This window comes from Lemur catta, chromosome 7 (genome assembly GCF_020740605.2).
Source record: "Lemur catta isolate mLemCat1 chromosome 7, mLemCat1.pri, whole genome shotgun sequence".
Lineage (NCBI taxonomy): Eukaryota > Metazoa > Chordata > Mammalia > Primates > Lemuridae > Lemur > Lemur catta.
The window spans coordinates 58,056,242-58,079,270 of record NC_059134.1 but is presented as its reverse complement, the minus strand read 5'-3'; the positions used below and the strand labels follow the sequence as shown (position 1 = coordinate 58,079,270).

The following is a 23,029-nucleotide window of genomic DNA, read 5'->3' as shown; positions in this document are numbered from 1 at the left end:
TTTGGTTTTGTGTGTCTGCATGTATATATTCCAATGAAACTTTATTTACAGAAGCAGGTGGCAGGCCAGATTTGTCCCATGGGCCACAGTTTGCCCATCCCTGATCCAGAGTAATGGTTCCCAACTCTGGATGCATGTCTTTTTAAGAAATTGACCACTGGGCTTCTGATTCACCCCCTGAGATCCTGATTTAACTGATCTGGGTTGGAGCATGGTCATCCATGGGGTTTCATTGTTTTTTTGTTTTTGTTTCAATTTTAAGCTCTCCCAGCTTTTCCAATGTGCAGCCAAGGCTGAGAGTCATCTCTTCAGAGCAGGGATCTGACATTTGGGTTGTTTGTTTTTAAAACAACAGAAATTTATTATCTCATAGCTCTAGGAGCCAGATGTCCAAAGTCTAGGTGTCAGCAGGGCCAAATTTCCTTGAAGGTCCTAGGGCTGAATCCTTACTTGCCTCTTCCAGCTTCTGGTGGTTCCAAGTGTTCCTTAGCTTGTTGGCTGCATAACTCCAGTCTCTGCCTCTGTCTTCCCATGGTCCTCTTCCCTTCCACTTGGCATAGCCAAGTGGAAGAGATGCTCAGGGCAAGGTATGGGGATACCATGGCACAGACCTTCCATGGCCTAACAGGGCATACCACCCTCCCAGATCCTCAATGTGTTCACCAACCCAGAAGCTCCACCTTTGGGTTTTTAATTTATTTCTAGAATTTTTTTAGATTCTTTTGCAAATTTGCTATAGCAATTTTCATGGTTTCCTAGTCTCTACAGAGGTGCTCAAATTTCTCTTTTACTTTTTTATCTATAGTCAGGGTAGTTTTTCAGTATCTCAAATCTTTATGGGTCTTTGTCTTGTCTGTATTGTTTTTGCTAGTTCTTGCTCATAGAGTCTAGTTTCTTTGGGAGTCTTGTGTATGTATACATGTGTGTGTGGGGGTGTGTATGTGTGTGTGTTAGATGTTATATTTGAAAAATCACAATGAAAGTTCTTTTCTCTCAAGAGGATTTGCATTTGCCTCCATTTCTAGAGACATTTCTTTTCTCTAGAAAGAATTTGCCAAGTGCCTAGGAGTTCCACTACTTTAAGGCTTGAAATTCTCTGGTGCTCTGGTGACCCAATGTAGGCTATGATTCATGGGCGATGTTTCCCTTCTAGCTTATCCTCACTGTGATTGTCTAGCTCTGTGAAATCCCCATATTGTGAGAAGTTTCTCCTGTTAGACTCTTACCCTTCTGCAGACCTTGGGCTTTGTTTGCTGTCTCTCTTAGCCATGTGAGTTTTAAAGTTAAGTTGCAAAATGTTAAGGATTGGCAAATGCGTTCAGGGCAAAAGCCACATTTTGCACAGTTACCTCTCTGGGATAACATCCCTTTACTTTTGGCCTGGTAATTTCTTAATGGCTTGTCATTTCTCCTCTGTGATTTAAAACAAGGTTAAAAAATAATTATTTAGCTAGTTTTAGCAAGAAGGTTAATACAAGTAACCTAGTCTGCCATCTTAGGAAACACTATTATTTTCATAATCATCTTATGGTGGTAAAATATATCAAATTGATCTACCATGGCATTTTTTTTAGTGATTCTCATTTTGTTGGTCTCTTAGGTGGCTCCACTTTTTTTCCCATGATAAATAACAAAAAAAATGAACACCTTTGTGAATAAAGTTATTTTTGCCTTCTGCATTATTTCATACCTAAATTTTTGAGAGTACAATTACTGGGAAATATACTATAAATATTTAGGGCATTTGATTTCTAAGAGTTGAACTAATTTCTTATGAATCAAATTGCACGATTTTAATATTTTTAGGTCTGTCATGGTGACATTAATATTTTTTAAAACCAAGTCCAGGCCGGGCGTGGTGGCTCACACCTGTAATCCTAGCACTCTGGGAGGCCGAGGTGGGCAGATCGTTTGAACTCAGGAGTTCGAGACCAGCCTGAGCAAGAGCGAGACCCCTGTCTCTACTAAAAATAGAAAGAAATTATCTGGACAGCTAAAAAATATATACAGAAAAAAATTAGCCGGGGATGGTGGCACATGCCTGTAGTCCCAGCTACCCGGGAGGCTGAGGCAGTAGGATTGCTTAAGCCCAGGAGTTTGAGGTTGCTGTGAGCTAGGCTGATGCCACTGCACTCTAGCCCAGGCAACAGAGCGAGACTCGGTTCCAAAGAAAAATAAATAAGTAAAACCAAGTCCAATAAACTAGTCCTAAGCTACCCAAGTAAGTAGTTCTTAGGCAGAAGATGAATTTTCCTTTATTTTGTTAATTTTATATATTTTTTGAGACAGAGCCTTGCTCTGTTGCCTGGCCTAGTGTGTGGTGGTGTCATCATAGCTCACTGCAACCTCAAACACCTGGGCTAAGACAATTCTCCTACTTCAGCCTCCTGAGTAGCTGGGACTATAGGCACGTGCCACCACACCTGGCTAATTTTTCTATTTTTTGAGGAGATGGAGTCTTGCTCTTGCTCAGACTGGTCTTGAACTCCTGGCCTCAAGCAGTTCTCCTACTTTGGCCTCCCAGAGTGTTAGGATTACAGGCGTGAGCCACAGCACCGTGAATTTTCTTTTAAAATATTAACTCTCGGCCAGGCGCAGTGGCTCACGCCTGTAATCCTAGCACTCTGGGAGGCCGAGGCGGGCGGATCGTTTGAGCTCAGGAGTTCGAGACTAGCCTGAGCAAGAGCGAGAGCCTGTCTCTACTAAAAATAGAAAGAAATTAGCCAAACAACTAAAATATATACAAAAAAATTAGCCAGGCATGGTGGTGCATGTCTGTAGTCCCAGCTACTCAGGAGGCTGAGGCAGAAGGATCACCTGAGCCCAGGAGTTTGAGGTTGCTGTGAGCTAGGCTGACGCCACGGCACTCTAGCCCGGGCAACAGAGTGAGACTCTGTCTCAAAAAAAAAAAAAAAAATGAACTTTCTTAGATAAATCATTTAAGTTCAACTTATTTGCAGCAGATACTTGCATGTCTATAGTGTGCAGGCACATTTCTAGGTGTTACAGATTCAGGGGCAAACAAGATAGACAAGCCTGGGCCCTGCCTTTATGAAGCCTAAGACGGGGAATACAGACAAATAACACATCATTGAAATACACTGTGATAAGTGCTTTGATGACAGTAGCCCATAATACCATAAGACTACAGAGCAGAGGCACTTAACCCAGTCTAGGAGGGCCATGGAAGGTATCCTAGAGGAAAGCATAGCTAAACTTGGTAAGTATTCAAGTCAGTTAGCCTAAGTCCTTCAACTTGATTTTTAATTTTCAAGATTCTTTGGGTTTTCTAGGTCCTTTGCATTTCTATATTTTAGAATAAGCTTGTTAATTTCTACCAACAAAGCCTGCTGGGATTATGATTGGCATTATATTAAATCTTTAGATCAATTTAGGGATAATTGACATCTTAGAAATATTAAGTTTTCCAATCCATGAAAATGGTATATTTCTCTGTTTTTGAAAGACTTACTTTAATTCCTCTCATCAATGTTAATGTAGTTTTCAGTGTAGAGGTCTTATAAGTCTTAAATGTATTCCTAAATACTTTATTGTTTATGCAAATGTGGAACAGAAGAATAAATAAGAGTTAGGAAAAAACGATATGGCATTCTAGGCAAAGGAAACAAAAAGGATATTTGTATGCTTAAACCTCAACATGAGAAATGTCTGCTACAACAAGCCTTTTGTATCATGCTGAGGTGGAAGAAATATTGCTTGAGTGAATAACAGGCAAAAAGAAGACATGCTCTTTTTGAATTCCAAGGTCTACAACTATACACCTAATAATACAATACTAATAATATCTATGCAGTAGATATTATTATCTAATAATAAAACAATAACATTTAATATGTTCCTGAATTAGTTTAAGCTCTTTTAGGGAAGAATAAATTTGGAGGAGTTATGTTATCTGACTTCAAGACTTACTAGAAAGCTGCAACAACCACATAATCAAGAGTATGTAGTACTAGCATTAAGACAGACAAATAAATCAATGGAACAGATTAAAGAGCCCAAAAATGGACCCACAGTCATTTGATTTTCAACAAAAGAACCAAAGCATGCCAATGAGAAATGGAAAATCTCTTCACATATGGTATTAAAACAACCAAATGTCCATCTGGGAAAAAAAATCAACCTCAACCCATACCTCAAGCCAAATATAAAAATTAATTTTAGACATATGATAGGCCTAAATGAAAAAGCTAAAGCTTCTAGAAGAAAACAAAGTAGAATATATTTGCAACTTAGGAATAGGTAAAGGTTTCTTAGGATACAGAAAGTTTTAATCACAAAAATATAAAATTGATAAATGGATTGTCATCAAAATTTAGAATTTATGCTCATCAATAGACAACCTTAAAATGATTTGGTAAGCTACAGATTGGGAGAAAATGTTTTCAAGATATATATCTGATAAAGAACTGGTATCCAGAATATAGACAGAATTCCTATAATGCAATAATAAAAAGACAAAAAGACAAAAAATACATTGTATCTTTTGACTGCAAATGATAAAAACAAACTTAATCTAGTTTTCAGTAGAAAACTGACTTTTTGTACAACAATGTGAATGTACTTAATGCCAATGAACTGTACACCTAAAAATGGTTAAAATTATAAAGTTTGTTATATGTATTTTGAAATATCTATTTTTACAAACAATTCAAAATTTCAAAAATTTAATTTATTGGCTTATGTACCTGAGAAAGAGGAAATGAGCCAGCTTTGGGGACCCCTGGATCCAACATGAATTTTGTATAATAAAAAGTGAGATAGGTAGATAAATACTGTGAAGATTTGATTCTCTAAAAACAACAAATTTTATCATGTGCAATTTTAACCATTGTCAGTTTTATTTTAGTGTTAATTAGTTCTACCAGCAATGTTTATTACAAATTGGATAGAAAACTGATGATTTGTATTTAATTCTTTTATTTATTTATTTAATTTTTTAGAAGCAGAGTCTTGCTGTGTTGCCTGGGCTGGACTCAAACTACTGGGCTGAAGTAATCCTCCTGCCTCCGCCTCCAGAGGAGGTGGGACTACAAGAGCCGGCTGCTGTATTGGGCTTTAATTTGTATCCATTTCTTAGCTATCCACAAGAAACTTGTGAGAAATTTTGTTAGGATGTTTCCACTGCAAGTAACAGCAAACCTTAAGTCAATTGGTTACAACCGAAGGGGAATGTACTACTTCCTATAGCAAGAAGCTCTACACTGGGACCGCTCCAGGATAGATTCATTCAGTGGCTCAGAACTCTGCCATGCTCAGTGTGTCACCCTTGTCCTCATAGTTGCAAGAGGCTACCTCATTCCCAGTCATCTGCGCAATGATGTCCAAGGGCAGAAAAGGACTGTGTGTGTCTTTTCATTAACCTGAGAAACCTTTCTAGAAGTCCTGGACAGCTTTCTATTCGCATCTAATTGCCCAAATTAAATACGTGCCTAATTAATCCCTAGCAAGGTGAATAAGACCACGTCAGTGCCTTAGATCAGTCATAATTCCCTCCCGAAGTGCTGGAGCTGGAGAACCTCGGGCAGGAAGATGGAACCTGCTCAAAAGTGGAGCTCTGCCAGCATAGGAGAAAGAAGAGGCATAGGGAGAAGCTCCAACATTTGCTAAAGACAGGGAGGGACAAAAAGTAAATAAATAAATAGCAAGCGTAGAGAGGTGGAGAGTAACACACCAAAGAGGGAACAAGAGACACAGAGGCCACACTATCCTAAGCTCTTGAATGTACTATGGCATCAAATGTCCTGGGAAGGACATCAAAACATCTTATATCACCCACAGGAACCTCAAAAGAGAGAGTGGAATTAATGAAGAGGTCAGTTAGTGCTCAATTCTTATTTTTGAGTACATGAACTTTTTACATTAGGGGAAATAATAATTTGGCCTCATGAAGTAACTTTTCAAATAATTGGTATAAAGTCTGTCCCAAGAATAATCCATTCTCTTTATGATAGGTCTTCACTGAGCATTTGGAGAAATTGTTTTTGTGTGTGATCTCAGTCATGGCAAGGTAAGTAAGGATGGATCTCTGTGGACTACCTGCTTTTACTTTAAGCATTCTTTATTATTAAGAAATGGAATATTATTTGAAGTGATAGGAATTTCATTAAATTGTTTTGTGAGTCACTTTTTTGCAGTTTTTTCATGAGTTCTTTAAAAACTTGGGTCAATTAAAGCAAGTAGCCTTAAAGTTTGGCAACAAGCCTCTTTAAAACAGGTTGAGCCAGTTTTTCTCCCCCTTTTTAAACTAAGCATGTTAAACAGTTAAAACTAACCACAAACGTTATAGTTTATTTATTATGTGCTTTCAAGATGAAAAGAAATATGGTCTCAGCGAGTCACCTGGGGATAACTCAAAGTTTGTATCTAGCCTTGCCATATGATTTTTTCTTTGTACCTGTCCTTTGGTTACCATGACAACTGGAGAGCTCAGGGGGAGAAAATATTTTTTTGACTGTTGGACTGAGAGAAGATTAGAGACAGGTGTGGAAACATGGAGTGGCTGAGTTGATTCAGATCAGGGAACAATGAGAGCCAGGGGCTATGTGGATGTGTCTATGCTAAGCATTTTCATGTTGTTTGTAGAAAAGACGGGCATGATGCTAAGTAGTAGATAACAATGCAGAGTACATGAGTAAGAATGGAGAACCTAAAGGCTAGTGGGTCAGAAAAGTTTTGTGTAACCACAGTGTCCCCTGCTCTGTCCTACAACAGATTCTGTGCCTTAGTCCACAGGGTATGAGTGCTAGAGCCACTCAGTCCATCAGCCAGGCAAGTAGCACCCACCTCACCCCCCACCCTGTTATCAGGGTGTCTTGAGTAGAAGAACTCAACCAGTTTAGCAGCTGGCTGTGATAGGTCCTATCTGAAGTGCAGAAGCTAGCAAAGTCCCCAAATCATGGAACAGCCAAGCAGTGTTGGGGTACATGGTCTCCTGTGGCAACCCTGGGGGTAGGTGCTAACAACTGGCAAGCTGAGACTAACATAGAGAAGTTGTTGCCCGAGTTGGAACTGGCCTAATTTGGAACACACTGGTAAAGACTGGTCCTCACACAGGATGCCCTTTTCAGCAGTTTGTTTCATCCAATTCTGCCCTGGGCACAGCCACCTCTTGGGATCCAGCTGCCAAAGGTAACAGTTTCAGAACTGATTCTGGTTTCTATCTATCACCGATACAAAATCACTCCCTCATTATATTAGTCTGTTTGTGTTGCTATAAGAAAATACCTGAGACTGGGTAATTTGTAAAGAAAAGAAGTTTATGGCTGGGTGCAGTGGCTCACACCTGTAATCCTAGCACTTTGGGAGGCTGAGGCAGGAGGATCATTTGAGCCTGCAGTGAGCTATGATGAGGTCACTGTACTCCAGCCTGGGTGACAGAGTGAGACCCTGTCTCAAAAAAAGAAAGAAAGAAAGAAAGAGAGAGAGAGACAGAGAGAGAGAGAGAGAGAGAGAGAGAGAGCGCGGGAGGGTGGGAGAGAGAGAGAGAAAAGATATTTATTTGGCTCACGGTTCTACAGACTGTGCCAGAAGCATCATGACATCATCTGCTTCTGGTGAGGACTTCAGGGAGCTTCCAATCAAGGTGGAAGGTGAATGGGGAGTAGGCGTGTCACTCGGCCAGAGAAAGAACAAGGGAGAGAGGAGGTAGTGCCAGGCTCCTTTAAACAACCAGCTCTCCCACTCTCCCATGAACTAACAAAGTGAGAACTCGCTCATTATCATGGGGAGGACACCAAGCCATTCATGAGGGACCTGCCCCCATGACCCAAACACTTCCCACCAGGTTTCACCTCCAACACTGGGGATCATATTTCAACATGAGATTTGGAGGGGCCAAACATCCAAACCATATCACTCATGTTTTATTTTTTACTCTTATTAATTTAAAAAAATATTTTTAAAATATATTTTTATTTGTTACTTTTTATTTGTTGCAATGCTGACCTAAAGTAGGGGTAGAGCAGTGTAGTTGTCCCCCCAAATAAGAATTGGAAAATTTTATTGATTAAAATTGATGATGATTCATTTTACCCTAAGGAACTGTTTCCAAAAGAATCACTGACTTTGATTTATGTCACTTATTTATTCTGTCTACCCTTTTGTGTTATTTCTCTGACATCCTGTGGGTGAAAATGGTGTTTGGTAATGTGTAACCTTTGAAAAGTGCATTTATTACACAGCTCTCAGCACCATGTAATTTGAGCATTATGATGCTGGCTTTTTATGTTTCCTTTCTGCTTGTTCTCAGTTTTTTATTCCTGAATGTTCTGCAGTCTCTCTTTACTAAATGCTTGAATTACAAGTATACACAAAAGAGGTAGCTTTTATGACATGATAAGACGAGGATGTTGTGTTCTGGCTTTATAATAATAGCATCGGGGAAAAATATTTTATTTAAAAAAAAACTAATCTAAAGCTAGGGTAGCCTCCAGAAAAGGAATAAAAAAACAACAGCAACAACAATAACAACAAAAACAACTGAATTGGTTCTACTGCAAAAGAGTTTTAGTTAACTAAATTTAGGGTGGCGAAAAGCATGAAGAGTAATTGTTTGATCCTATAGTACTTTTATTTATCTATTAATTAGTTTCATTTTCATTGTATTTATGTCCTTACATATTAACACTTTATTTTCAAATACTCAAAAATGGATATGTATTTCTTCTAGCTACATTATGGCCTATTTAAAATGATTTCGTATTTGTTGACACAGTATTGATGATTCATATCTTTTGCACAGTTAGTATGTGGTTATTTTGCATCTTGGAGCAGCAACCTGGTCATCTGTTCCCTTGCCCCCTCCCTCTGCTTTCTCCCATAACAGCTTTACTGCTTACATATTCCATGTACTGTCTTTGGCAAAGATTCATTCATTCATTTACCAAACATCTTATGTGTCCAAGGCACAATTGTATATATTGTGGGACATATAAAAAATGATACTGCATTATATGTTTTATAATTTAAAAATTTTTTTATAATGCAGGGTGGATGGAAAATAGGGAGGAGGTAGGGTTCATTTGAAATGAACCTAGAAGTATATGGGCAGGATAGTGCCAGATAATTCAGAGGGAGGAGATTTACATAGAGAGATGTTAAATAGGTGTAGTTTATCCTTGTCTCTCCCGCCTTATCCTCTCTTCATCCAAAGGTTGTTCTTACCACTTCTCCCTATTCTTTACCTGAATGAATGTGAGCTTCATAAGGGCAAGGGTTTTTATCTATTTTATTCATTGCTGCCTATTCAGCACCAATAATGCCTGGCATATAGTAGATGCTTGGTAAGTATTATGAGTTGTTGAATGTATGAATGAAATTACAATTACCTGTAAGGTTTGGGGTCTCTGGCCTTCTAAAATGTCAGTTAGCTAAATTTTCCCTCTCAAACTTTGGCCAATACAATTTATGTCAAACTTTAAAAATTTTTAATTTTAGTTTATATTTTTAAAATTCTGAGTGACATTGCACATCATATTATATGTTTTACAGCCATCTTTTTAGTTTGTTATTGTTATTAACTTCCTGTTTGTGTCTTTTCTCATTTTCATATTGGTTGTTTGTCTCTTTCTTATTAATTTGTAAGTGTTCTTTATAAATTAAAGAAATCAACTTTTTTGTCTGCCACATGTATTGCAAATATTACTTCTAGCTTGTCATTCATATTTTGACTTTTATTGTATTATTTGTTATGTGTTATTTTAAATTTTTATTCAGTCATTTATATAAATATTTTATGTTTCCTGAGTTTCTTGATTATTTAAGAAAAATTATCCCTTGTCTCCTAGCTTTAGTTAGTTTGCTTTTTTACTTATATGTATCTTTGATCTATTTAAGACAAACAATGTTTATTAAATAATTCACCTTTTGCCACTAATTTGAAATATCATCTTATCAGATACTTAATTTCTCTGTCTTTGGATCCATAACTGGTCCTTCTTTTCCATGCATACGTCTGAACCAATATGCTTAGAATACTGTAGTTTCATTATATGTTGTTTTGGGTATATGTGTGTATGTGTATGAGTATGTGAGAGAGAAAGAGAGAGAAGTTCTATGCAATTTTATCCCATATATTGATGTGTGCAACCACCACCAAAATCAAGATACACAACTGTTCCATCTCTACAAAGGAAATTCCTAGTGCTACCCCTTTATATTCATACCCCCATTCTATCATGTTCCTGGTAATTATTAATTCGTCCTCCACATCTATAGTTCTGTCACTTTGAGAATGTTATTAAATGGAGTCATACAGTAAATAGTCTCTTTAAATTGCCTTTTTTTCACTAGGCATAAGGCCTTTGATATCGCTCAGGTTGTTGTGTGTATGACTAGTTTCTTCCTTTCTATTGCTGAGTGTAGTCCCCTGGATGGAGTTAGTTTAAACATTCACCAAAAGAAGGACATTTGGGTTTTTTTCAATTTTTTGCTATTACAAATAAAGCTCCTATAAACAGTCTTCTTGGTGAAGAATGTTGTTTTTCCTAAGTATAAAGTATTGGATTAAATATAATCCTTAGTTTATGATACACTATCATCATTGGTCCAATGCAGAGCCCTCTTATTCATTTATTTTCATTTATTCATTTGTACTGATAAAACGAAAGCCCATGAACCCACCACCTAAGCCAAGAACAAATAACTTACGTCTTTCTATGTTCTCCATCCCTATCCAATCCCCTCTGCTTCCACTTGGAGACACTACCCTCTTGAATTTTGTTTTTATGATTCCCTTTGGGGAAGGTGTGTTTTATCACATACATTGTTAGTTTTACTTATTTTTATTTTTATAAGAAGATTTTAATAATCTGCGTTATATTCTGGGACCTGCTATGTTACTAAAATTTTATTACTTATGACTTTATTCTTCCTGTAAAATTCTACTATGTGAACATAATAAGAAAATTTAGTTTTTACAGTTATGATTAGTGCTATTCTGAACATTCTTTGTTTCCAAATACACATAATGCTAAAGTTTCCTTAAACATATACCTAGGAGTGAAATTGCTAGATCATAGAGTATGCAAATATTCAATGTCATGAAATAATACCACATAGTTTATCAAAGTAGTTATTCTAATTTACACTCCCCTGGAAATGTGTCAGAGCTTCCTTTGATCCATATCTTCTTTGATACTTAGTTTTGTCAGACATCTTTATTTTTGCCATTTGAAAAGGTAAAAAAATGACGTATCATTGAGATTTTAATTTGCATTTTCCCAATTTCTAATAATGTATATTATTTTTTAGCCTTATGTGTTTCTTTTTCTGTAAAATGATTGATTATGTCTTTTATACCTTTCTCTACTATATTTTTTTCTTATTAATTTATAGTTCTTTATACATTCTTGATATTTGTAGAATCTTCCAGTTTGTTGCTCATCTTTTCACTTTTTTTAAGGTACAACCTTGGTTCTTAACAACCTGAGAATATATACAGTTTATTTAACCACTCCCCTACTGATGGACATTTTGACAGTTTCCAATATTTTACTGTCATAACAATGGGGCCCTGGATAGTCTTGTACCTATATACCTTTGTGATCATGTGAAAGTATCTATAGGAAAAATCCTTAGAAATACAGTTAATGCTGAAAAGGAGTATATGCATTTTAAGTTTTGACAGATGTTGTCCAATTGCTCTTCCTAGGAGTTGTACTTATTTATATTCCTATCAACTGTGAGAATACCTGTTACCCTACATTCTCTCCAACATTGTGAAAAACTGTAATTTTGATTTGTATTTCCTTTATAGTCAGTGAAGATGAGTAATTTGCCATATGTTAAAAGCCATTTGATATAATGTTTTTATACCATCATGGCAAAATTATATGTAGAAAAGATGTGTAATGTCAGAACAGGGGTACTGCTTTTTATCTGCAATCTTTGCATAGATCCTTATTTATTACTTGCTTTTTTGGGGGGCCTATAAAATTTAGAGATGGAAGATGTTGATTAGAAGATTTATAAAATCATTTGCTTTCGGTCAAATCCAAGCACATTATGCAGGTAGTTTTAAAGAAACCTTTGAAATTATGTTTTTTTCCTCAGTGGTCTGGATTTTAGGCAGGTAAAGGTCTGTGCTTTGGGAGAGACAGTAGGGGTGGGGAAAGGGAAAAGTCAGAGAGACTCTGAGGCATCTTCTTCAGTTCAGCATGTCAGTGTGCCACATTCTGGGATGTTGGTTTCTGAGCCCCAATAGTAATAACTGAACACTTTTTCCTGACAAGGAGGAAGAGACAAACTCCTTACTCAGAATCTATGCTGCAACACTTGCTGCCCCATTGGGGCCTCTCTTGGGGGAAGACACCCCAGTAGGAGCAGGGCTTAGCAATCCACAACAAATGCTCTCCTCTGTCCCTCTGTCTATGGAAATACACCCATGCGGGGGTGGGGGGGTGAAAAAAAGGAAATACACCCACACAAGTGTCTTCTCCTCATGAGGTGACAGCCATTTCCTGCCACCTGTACTGGAAAGCAGAGAGCCAGGACACAGTGTGGGAAGGAATAAGCAGAGGGAAGCTGAAATGAGAGAGGGGAGAGAGAACCGCCATCCTGAGTTCACCTCAGTCTCTTGTCTCCATCTCCTTCTGAGGCTCCAAGGAATTCCCCTGATCCCTTAAGCGAGTCACACTAGGTTATCATTGCTGGCAAATAAAAGAGCTGCAGTCAAAAAATATATATATATGTTTTTTTCTTATATCAAGAACATCACATTTATTGTAATATGACAGTGAGAATAATGGCCTTCGAAAAATGTCCATATCCTAATTCCTGGAGCCTATAAATTTTTACCTTACATGCCAAAAGGGACTTTGCAGATGTGATCAAGTTAAGGATCTTTGGATAGGGACATTATCCTACATTATCCAAGTGGCACCAATGTAATCACAAGGGTCCTTAATAGCAGAAGTCAGAGTTAAAGAAGGAAATGCAATGATGGAAGAAGGGTCAAGAACATACCATTGCTGGTTGTAAAGATAAAAGAAGGACCCATGAGCCAAGGAAATCAGGCAGCCTTTAGAACTTGGAAAAGTCAAGGAAATGGATTCTCCACTGAGCCTTCAGAGAGAACTCATCCCTCCTGACACCTTAATTTTGGCCCATGAGACCCATTTTGGACTTCTGACCTCCAGACATAAGATAATAAATTTGTGTTGTTTTAAGATACTAAGTTTGTGGTAATTTGTAACAGCAGCAATACAAAACTAATACATTTAGAAAACAGACAATATAAGTGAAATGAAAAAAATAACTTTATGTGGTCCCTCCCCTCAGAGAGAAGTACTATTAGTATGTTGGTATATATCTGTGGTTTTGTGTATTTTTAAATTACACAAATGCTTTTATGCTTTACTCTTTTTTTAACTTGCTTTTCTTAGCATTACATTTATGAGATATCTTTATGTTGATAATGTAGCTCTAGTTCCTTCATTTAAAATTATATATAATATTTCATAATAAGAATTAACCACGGGCAGCTGCTGGGAACCTGAAGGTGCTGGGGAGGCACAGGCTAAACAGAGCAGGGTGCTGGCTGTGCTCCCAGACAGTGAGGAGTGGTGCCTCAAAACTACAGACCAAGGATTCAGGCCTGGGGAGGGAAAGGAAGGAGTATCAAGGTATCGTCATAAGGTGATGTTACAGAAAGTGGCAGAGTAAGGTGCTTAAAGAATTGTTCCCTCCACTGAAACAACCATAAGCTAGAAAGACTGACAGAATCAACTATTTTGGGATTCTGAAATCTTATCCAAAATGTACAGCAACCAGAAGACTGCTTAATGAAGAAAAGGGCAGCTGACTTTTGGTAAGAGAGCACTGCAGCCTGTTTTCTCACCTGACTACCATCTCCTCTTCCCCAGTGTGGTGGTGGCAGCCACAGAGACAGTAACCCACATTTCTGATGTGGCGTGCTGGTGCCACAGGGCTAATATGAGCCTTGATCTTAAAATACTGTGCATGTGCCTTTTGACCTGTTGGTGGGCTCTCGGAGGGACTGGCACAGGGGTTGACCTTTGTTGTGCCCCTCTCCTCACCCAGATAAGAGAAGCTTTCCAGGAGGTGGCCGTGCCTTTTGTAAGATTCAAAGACATGCCTGTCCATGCCTGGAAAGAGGAAGTACGATGTGCATGGCCAGGACCGACTGAAAAGACCTGAGAGAACCCTAGGCTTGCCCCTCTGGAAGATCTGTGGGCTCCGTGCAAGCAGGAGGTGAAGGCAAAGGGAGAGCAAACGTGATGTAAGCAGAGGTTTGAAAAGTGCTCATGTGTTGGAACTTTCATCTTTCATCACAGCCACCTTCAGGCTTGTGTGCTGAGACATGTGGCCTAGCGAATGGCCAGCACCAACTGTCAGACGTGTAAGTGAGGTTATCTTAGACCACTCTGGCTCAGCTGATCCTCCCAATGACTGCAGCCACATGAATGACCCCAGCTGAAACCACTATAAGCCCACCTAGTTGAACCTGGTCCAAATTGCAGACCACAGAATTGAGAGCAAATAAAATGGTTGTTTTAGTTACTATGTGTTGGGGTTGTTTGTTACACAGTAATAGATAATACAATTTTTTTTTCTTTAAAAAAACCTTTTTTCTAAACCTTTGCTTCCCAGATTTGGATTTATAATCCATCTGCAGTTTATTTGGTGGTATGTTAAGAGATGGGGGATCTTATATATTGTTTTCATAAGGCTAGCGTATTTTTCTATATTTATTGAATAATCCATTTTTATTTACTTGAGATGCTGCTTTTATTATACACTTAGTTCTAGCACATGTTGGGTTCTTTCTAGGCTCTCTGTTTTGTTTCATTAGCCTATTTAGCTATCTCTGCATCAGTACTGCATTGCTTTATATATTATGTAGTTTTATACAGTTTTAATATCTAATGGGAAGCTTACTTTAGTTGCCTACCTAATATGTCTTCTTTTCTTCCTTCTTCTGTATTAACGGAATGCCAGTTTTGCTCAGTGTAGTAGTGTCTTCAGCTCCAGGCAATGGATCATGACTGGACTACACCAGGGGTCAGCAAACTATGGTCTCTTGGCCAAACCTGCCCCACTCCTGTTGAGTTGTGCAACCAAGAAGCTAATTGTTTTGACATTTTTAGATGGTTAAAATAAAAACAAAAGAAAAAATATTTATGACATGAAAATTATGTGAAATTCATATTTCAGCATCCATAATGAAAAGTTTTAATGGAACACAGCAATACTCATTCACTAACATACTGTCCACAGCTGTTTTCACTCTACAATGGCAGAGTTCAGTAGTTGTGATAGAGACTGGTGATGGTTCTCAAAGCCTAAAATATTTACTATCTGGCCCTTTACAGAAAAAATTTGCCACCCTCTGTTCTGTGCCAATGTTAGATACAGTTAGATGGTAATGAACATGGAAGATTCTTACAGAGGACACATTCAAGGCCTGCCAGATTGTCTAACCAGACAATTTAGCCCAGTAGGATTTAATGTCTGCTTTGAACCAATGACTACTATATATTTCCCATTCTTCCCAAACAAATGGGAACTTTTATTGTGATTAACCTGTTTCTTCTCTATCATAGTATATTGGGTGTGTTGGGAGCAGATAATTTAACTTTTAGCCTTAGGTTGCTAGACCACAAGGATCTATATTCAGACCTAGTAAAGAGGAATGCACTTCACTCAGAGATCTTTCACTTCAAGCTAGTTTCCTTCCTTCCTTCCTCCCTCCCTCCCTCCCTCCCTTCCTTCCTTTCTTCCTTCCTCTTTTCTTTTTCTTTTCCTTTTTTTTGACAGGGTGTTGCTCTAGCTCCTGGGCTAGAGTGCTGCAATGGTGTCATCATAGCTCACTGCAGCCTCAAACTCCTGGGGTCAAGCAATCCTCCTGCCTCAGCCTCCCAAGTAGCTGGGACTACAGGCATGTGCCAGCATGCCCAGGTAATTTTTCTATTTTTTTGTAGACATGGGATTTTGCTCTTGCTCAGGCTGGTGTCAAACTCCTGACCTCAAGCAGTCTTCCCACTTCAGCCTCCCAAAATGCTAGGATTACAGGTGTGAGCCAACGCATGCGGCCTCAAGCTAGTTTCTTTTTATGTAAAGTGTACATAGAAGAAGAGTGTGTTTGGATGATTGATTGCCAAAGAAGTAGACTAGCAGGTAGTGTTAGTTGGTACACAATACTGATTTCTTCTAACAGAACTTTGCTAGAGAAGGCTTATAATCTCATTCTAGCCAATGAGGTCTAAGAAGTCTTTTGAGGGGAAATAATTTACTTGCTGATAAAAGGGATAAATAGTGCTACCCTTTACCCCATCTGTCTTCTTCCAATTGGAGCAGAAATGTAATGACTGGAGCTGCAACAGCCATTTTGTAACAATGTGGTGACAAGCTTGTAGATAAGGAAAGAATTCCATAAATAGTGGCCTTGAGCCACTGAACTAAGGTTGGAAACCTCCTATACTGTTTTTTGGTTTTCTGGGGGGCTTTTTTGTTGTTGTTGTTGTTTTTTTTTTGAGACAGAGTCTCCCTCTGTCGCCCTGGGTAGAGTGCAGTGGCATCGTTATAGCTCACTGCAACCTCAAACTCCTGGGCTCAAGCAATCCTCCAGCCTCAGCCTCCCAAGTAGCTGGGACTACAGGTATGTGCCGCTATGTTTGGCTAATTAAAAAAAAAAATTTTTTTTTGTAGGGTGGAGTCTCACTGTGTTACCCAGGCTGGTCTTGAACTCCTGACCTCAAATGATCCTCCTACCTCGGCCTCCCAAAGTTCTGGGATTACACATGTGAGTCACCATGCCCGGCCCTCACAGTTTTTTTCTTTCAGCACTTTGAAAATGCCATCCTATTCTCTTCTGGCTTAGAAGGTTTCTGATGAGAAGTCTGTCTGATGTTATTCTGATGAGATATCCTTTATAAGTGACCAGATGTTTTTCTCTTGCTAATTCTTTCTTTCATGTTGACTTTAGACATTCTTAATGTAATATGTCATGGTGAAGTCTTTTTTGCAGTGTAGTTGCCTGGGGGTCACTGGGTCTCCTGTATCTGGATGACTTTCTTGATAAACTTGGGAAATTTTCATCAATTATTTCCTTAAACAGGTTTTCTAAAACTTTTGATTTCTCTTTCCCTTCAGGAATACTTATATTCATAATTTTGGCTACTTTATGTAGTCCCAGATGTCTCAAAGGCTTTGTTCATTCTTTTTTCCTTATTTTCATCTTATTAGATTATTCCAAAAGAACCTGAAGTTCTGAGATTCATTCTTCTCCTTGGTCTAGTCTATTATTGAAGCTTAGAAATGTATTTTGTATCCTTTAATGGGTTTTTTTCAGTTCCAGAATTTCTTTTCTTTCTTTCTTTCTTTTTTTTTTTTTGAGACAGAGTCTCACTCTGTTGCCCAGGCTAGAGTGTCCTGGTGTCAGCATAGCTCACAGCAACCTCAAACTCCTAGGCTCAAGCAATCCTTCTGCCTCAGCCTCCCCAGTAGCTGGGACTACAGGCATGTGCCACCATGCCCGGCTAATTTTTTCTGTATATATTTTTAGTTGTCCATATAATTTCTTTCTATTTTTAGTAGAGGCAGAGTCTCACTCTTGCTCAGGCTGGTCTCGAACTCCTGAGCTCAAACAATCCATCCGCCTGGGCCTCCTAGAGTGCTAGGATTACAGGCGTGAGCCACCACGCCCGGCCTCAGTTCCAGAATTTCTGTGGTTATTTTTTTAAGATTTCTATCTCCTTGATAAATTTCTCTTTAATATCCTGAATTGATTTTCTGATTTCTTTGTATTGATTTTCAGATTTCTCTTACATTTCGTTAAGATTCTTTAAAATCCATATTTTGAATTTGTTGTCTGGCATTTTGAGTTCTTTTTGATTGGGATCTGTTGCTGGACAATTGTTGTGGTCCTTCAGCGGTATTGTATTTCCTTGCTTTTTCATGTTTCCATGTTTTCATGTTTCATGTTCCCTTTGTTGACATCTGTGTATCTGGTACAGGAATCACTTCTTCCAATTTTTTGAAATTGCTTTTATAGGGGAGAGTTTTTCCTGAAGATGTGTATACGTTGTTGGTTGAGAAGTATACTTTGACTTTGGTTTTGGGTGCTTGCGGGAGTATGATGTCTATATGATTTCTTCAGCAATACACAGAGTCAGTGGTATCTGGGATTTCCTCAGTGGCTTAGAGTCTTATTAGTGGAGGCTGTGATGCACTTTTGCTGGGGATTTGGACAGCAACCGAGCCAGTCCTTGGGCTCTGGTGATGATACTAGTGGGCTGACTGTGCCTGTTTTTAGGCCACAGAGCAACTTACACTGGCACTGGTGTTAGTGAGTCCTAGAGGGCCAATTCTTAGGCCTCCAGATGGCTTTCTCAGAAGCTAATAGTGGGACAAGTGGGCTTGTTATGTGCACAGGTTCTCAGGCCCCTGGGCAGCTGGTATGATGTCAGTGATAGCAGTAGTGGTGGTGGAGTACCCCCCTGCGACCAAAAGGGTCAATGTTGGTGTTGCTGGTAGCTGCAGTGGGTTGAGCAGGTTAGTCTGCAGTCCACAGCTGCCCATAGCAGGGCAGTACATATGGTCCTAGGTGTGATTAGGAGAGTTTGGTCTTCCCAGTCCCTTCTAGGCTGAGAGGCAGCTGCAGCTGCATTGCCTCCAACTCAGCCCTGGGGTAGGGCACGGCCCAGTGTTAAACTTTCAAAATGGCAGCGGCTGTGGGCCTGTGACCAGAGATGGCAGGGCCCCACTCAGGCAAGCAATGTGGGCAAGAAGCTGTAGGGAGTGTGGTCCACTCATGTCTTAGTCTCACAGCACCCCACTGCAGGGCAGTGGTTATTGTCCTAGGTATGCATTACAGAGCCTGATTTCCCTTTCCCTCCCTAGCCCTGCAGCCTTGTGGGCCAGAACTCAGCCTGAGGGCAGGGCACAGCCCAGCATTAAACTCTTAAAATGGCATCTTGGGCCTGTGACCACAAAGGGCGGGGCCCTTTCTAGGCAAGAATCTGTGAACAGTGCAACCCACTCATGTCTCAGTCTTAACAGTAGTCTGCAGCAGAGTGGTAGGGATCTTCCCAGGTTTGCCTGAGAATCTCTAGTCTGCCCTCTCCCTCCTCAGAGCAGCACAGCAGCAAGCAGCTGGAAGTGCTCTAGGCTCAGATTCCTCTGGGATTCTGTGTGGGTTCCCTTTCTGGAACAGTGTCTCTATATAGTCTCTGGGCAACTCCCTATGTTGGGCCCCAGGCCTGTATGAGTTGAGGGTTCTCTCATAGGCAAGATCATAAAAGCCTATTTCAGAGTGTGAAGCCCTGGGGACTTCTCTCTTACTGTTTCCTCATATTCAGGAGATTTTCCTGGCTCTCAGCCGCAGCCAGGCAAGCTGCCTTAAACCCTCTCCTTATGTTTGGTGCTTCCCAGCACTTCTCTGGTGAATCCTAGTGTTCTCTGCTAGACGATCTGTTTAAAATGTGGCTATCTACTTACTATTCTGGTTCCTCTTCATGGAGGAGGTATATACTACCTATGTCTCGTTGGCCATCTTGATCGTCAACATTCTTGAAATGACAGAATTATAGACATGGATAACAGATTAGTGATCGCCAGGGGGTAAGGATAGGGGGTGGGGGAAGGGGGATGGGAGGGAAGTAGGTATGGTAAGGTAACCTTGTGGTAGAACTGCTTTGTAATCTTGACTGTGGTGGTGGATATATAAACCACCACATGAAAAATTGCATAGACCTAAATACACACACACACACACACACACACACACACACACACACACATACACACATGAGTACAAGTAAACTGAGGAAATCTGAGCAAGAATGGAGAATTGCATCAATATCAATATCCTGGCTATAGTATCATATTATAGTTTTGCATGATGCTATTGTTGGGGGAAAGGGGAATGGGTACCTGGGATCTCTCTGTATTATTTCTTATAACTGTCTATGAATCTATAATTCTTTCAAAATAAAAAGTTAAAAAAAAGAAATCAGAAAGAGCAAAGAGCACATACACATGTAGGTGCACATGCCTACACACACACCTTGTCCCTTAAGGAAGATCCCTGGAAACTGCTATAAGACACTTCTGTCTAAATCCCATTGGTTATAACTTAAGACACATTGATGCAGCTAGCTGAAAAGAAGCTGGAAATTATGGTCTTTCTTCTGGGTGCAATGTGCACCTTTCTTCTGGGTGCAAATCTCAAGAATTCAAGTATCATAGAACAGAGGTCAACAAACTTTTTCTGTAAAGGGCCATATAGAAATATTTTAAACTTTTAGGGCTATGCTGTTTCTGTCATAACTATTCAACTCTGCTGTAGTAGTATGAAAGTCATAAAAAATATGTAAATCAATAGGGAAAGCTATGTTCCAATAAAACTTTATTTACAAAAACAGGTGGTGGGCCTGATTTGGCCCATGGGCTGTAGTTTATCGATCTCTGCCATAGAGGAAGGAAGAAGAAAGTGATTAATGGAGGACAAATAATAGTCTCTGATATGGTCTTCTCTAAAAGGAATTCCTATAAACTTTACAAATAGTTAAAAAAAATTTTGTTAAATTTAGCAAAATGTGCAAATTGGACATTCAATGAATGGTCAATAAGTAAGTCAATTTGTGAATGATCTCTCTCTAAAAACTATATTTTTTTAATTGGTTATTTTCTGTGTGTAGGGGAGCTATTGATTTTTGTATATTGCTTTTCTATCCACCAATCTTGCTAAACTTTCCTATTATCTTTAATACGTTGTCCCTAGAGTCTGTTGGATTTTCTATATAAGCAATTATACTATTTGGGAGTAATGTCTTTGTTTTTTTATTTTAAATCCTTATATCTTATCTTGCTTTTTCTTATGTTGTTGCAATGGCTAAGGCCTACAGTATAATTTTGATTAGAAAGTCCCCTCTTAAAGCAATATTTGATATTAAAATTAGAATTTACATGAAGATAATTCATATATGCAATATACATGTATGTGAATTTATTTATAAAGGGATTCTCACAAATGAATTCTTTTGAATCAGTAATTATAATATCACCTTAATCATACTTTGATTATCTTCACTTAACCATCCCAGTATCCTCCTGTGATCACTTAAGTTATTCCTGTTTAACAAAATAGGAAACTGATATCCAAAGACATAGTGAATATTATTTATAATATTATTAATTATATTATAGTTTCATAGTTGTATAGGAGACTTCTTCTCTTCTCCCAATCATCTACCTCAACCCATAAAATAAATCTTCATCAAGTCTCTACCTTTCTTCTTCCCATAGTAGGAGAGACTTAACTGATTGGAGAAATGGTGACGGCACTACTTCCTTTGGTTTAGATCACTATTGGGTGGTTTAACATGTTAGAATTTAATGCGTTATAATATGTGAGATTATTTAATCCATTATCTTTGTTCTCTGACCACTTTTTAAAACAACGTAGTAATGTTTATTGGTTTTCAAGTTCAAAGTCCAAAAGAATCTATTGAATTAATAAGAATTTGACAGGATTTCTAGATGTAGAACCAACATAAAATATTAATCAATTCCTAGATGGAAGATGGATTAAGTTTGCCTTTTAAAATGGCATCCAATATAATGTTTCTAGGAAGAAACCTAAGAAAAATTGTTCAAGACATGAAAAGATGAAAAACCTAAAGAAATGAAGAAGTAAATGATATTCATGAAATGGAAGATTCAGTCATGTAATCAATTTCTCTAAACAGATTTATAGATCCAATGCAATTCCAATTAATCCTACCAATTGTTTGATGAAATTTGGTAATTTTATTCTAAAATAGTTTGTGTGAAAATGCAGAGTCGAGAAAATCCAAGATGCCTTGAGAAAGAATGATATGGGAGGACTTAGGTTTCCCACATATCAAGACTCATCATAAAGCTGGAATAATAGTGATGATATTGTGATGGTGCAAGGATAAACATATAGATCTCTTGAACAGAATATGGAGCTCAGTATCAGACCCATATATTAATAAGCCATTGATACATGACAGAGATGGCACTGCAGATCAGTGAGAAAACAACATATCCTTTCAATAAATGGTGGCAGACAACTGGTATCCACAAGATAAATAATGAAATTGAATTCCTACCTCACAGTATACATATCATACACACCAATTAATTCCTAGTATATTAAAGACCTAAGTGCAAAAGTTAAACCAGAAATCTTTTAGAAAATAATAAACACAATATTTTCATGACTTTCTGTAGGGAAGGATTTTTTTTTAAAACAAGCAGGGAAAAGACACATGTAAAGGAATAAAAATAATTATTTTAAATCAAGAATTTGTTTTCATTAAGTCAGCACAAAGTAAAAACACAAGCTACAGAATCAAAGAAGATATTTATAACTCAAATATCTGATAAAGTGATAGTATCCAGGATGTATAAAGAACTTGTTCAAATCGATTAGCAAAAGTTTGCAAAAGACTTAAGCAGGTACTTCATATTCATTGCTTAATGTTAATGACCAATAAATAAATGATAAGTGCACAACCTCAGTGGTCATCAGGGAAATTCAAATTAAAACAACCATAAAATATATCTATATAGTTACCAGATTAAGTGTCTGATTAAAACATCTAATCCTAAATGTTGGCCAAAATGCTGAGCAGCAGGAACTCTCATACACTATTGGTGGAAGTATAAGAGGGTAAATTTATTTAACTGTTTGGCAATATCTTCCAGAGGTGGCCATAGGAGATCCTGTGGCCCAACAATATGTTCTAGGTGTATACCTAACAGAAATGCATATGAAAACATCATTATTTAAAATAGCTCAAAAGTGGAAACAACCCAAATGTACATCAACAGAAGAATGGATAAATAAATTTGTAGTGTATTCGTAAAACGAAATACTCAGCAGCAGTGAAAACTAATGAACCACAGCGGCATATGAAAACATGGATAAATCTCACAAACGTATGTAGTTGTCACAGGGTTTGTCATGGTTCCCCTAAGAGATCTTCAGGCCATTTTAGTGACCAGTCTGTTCTCTAAA

General features: G+C 38.3%; 1 long non-coding RNA gene across 1 annotated transcript; it reads left to right on the top strand.

Moving 5' to 3' along the window:
* Positions 1-5,304: 5,304 nt before the first annotated feature.
* Positions 5,305-14,511, top strand: LOC123641043. The gene is made up of 3 exons (XR_006736198.1): positions 5,305-5,833; positions 5,973-6,028; positions 14,062-14,511. It is a non-coding gene; the product is annotated as an uncharacterized LOC123641043 (long non-coding RNA).
* Positions 14,512-23,029: the final 8,518 nt, after the last annotated feature.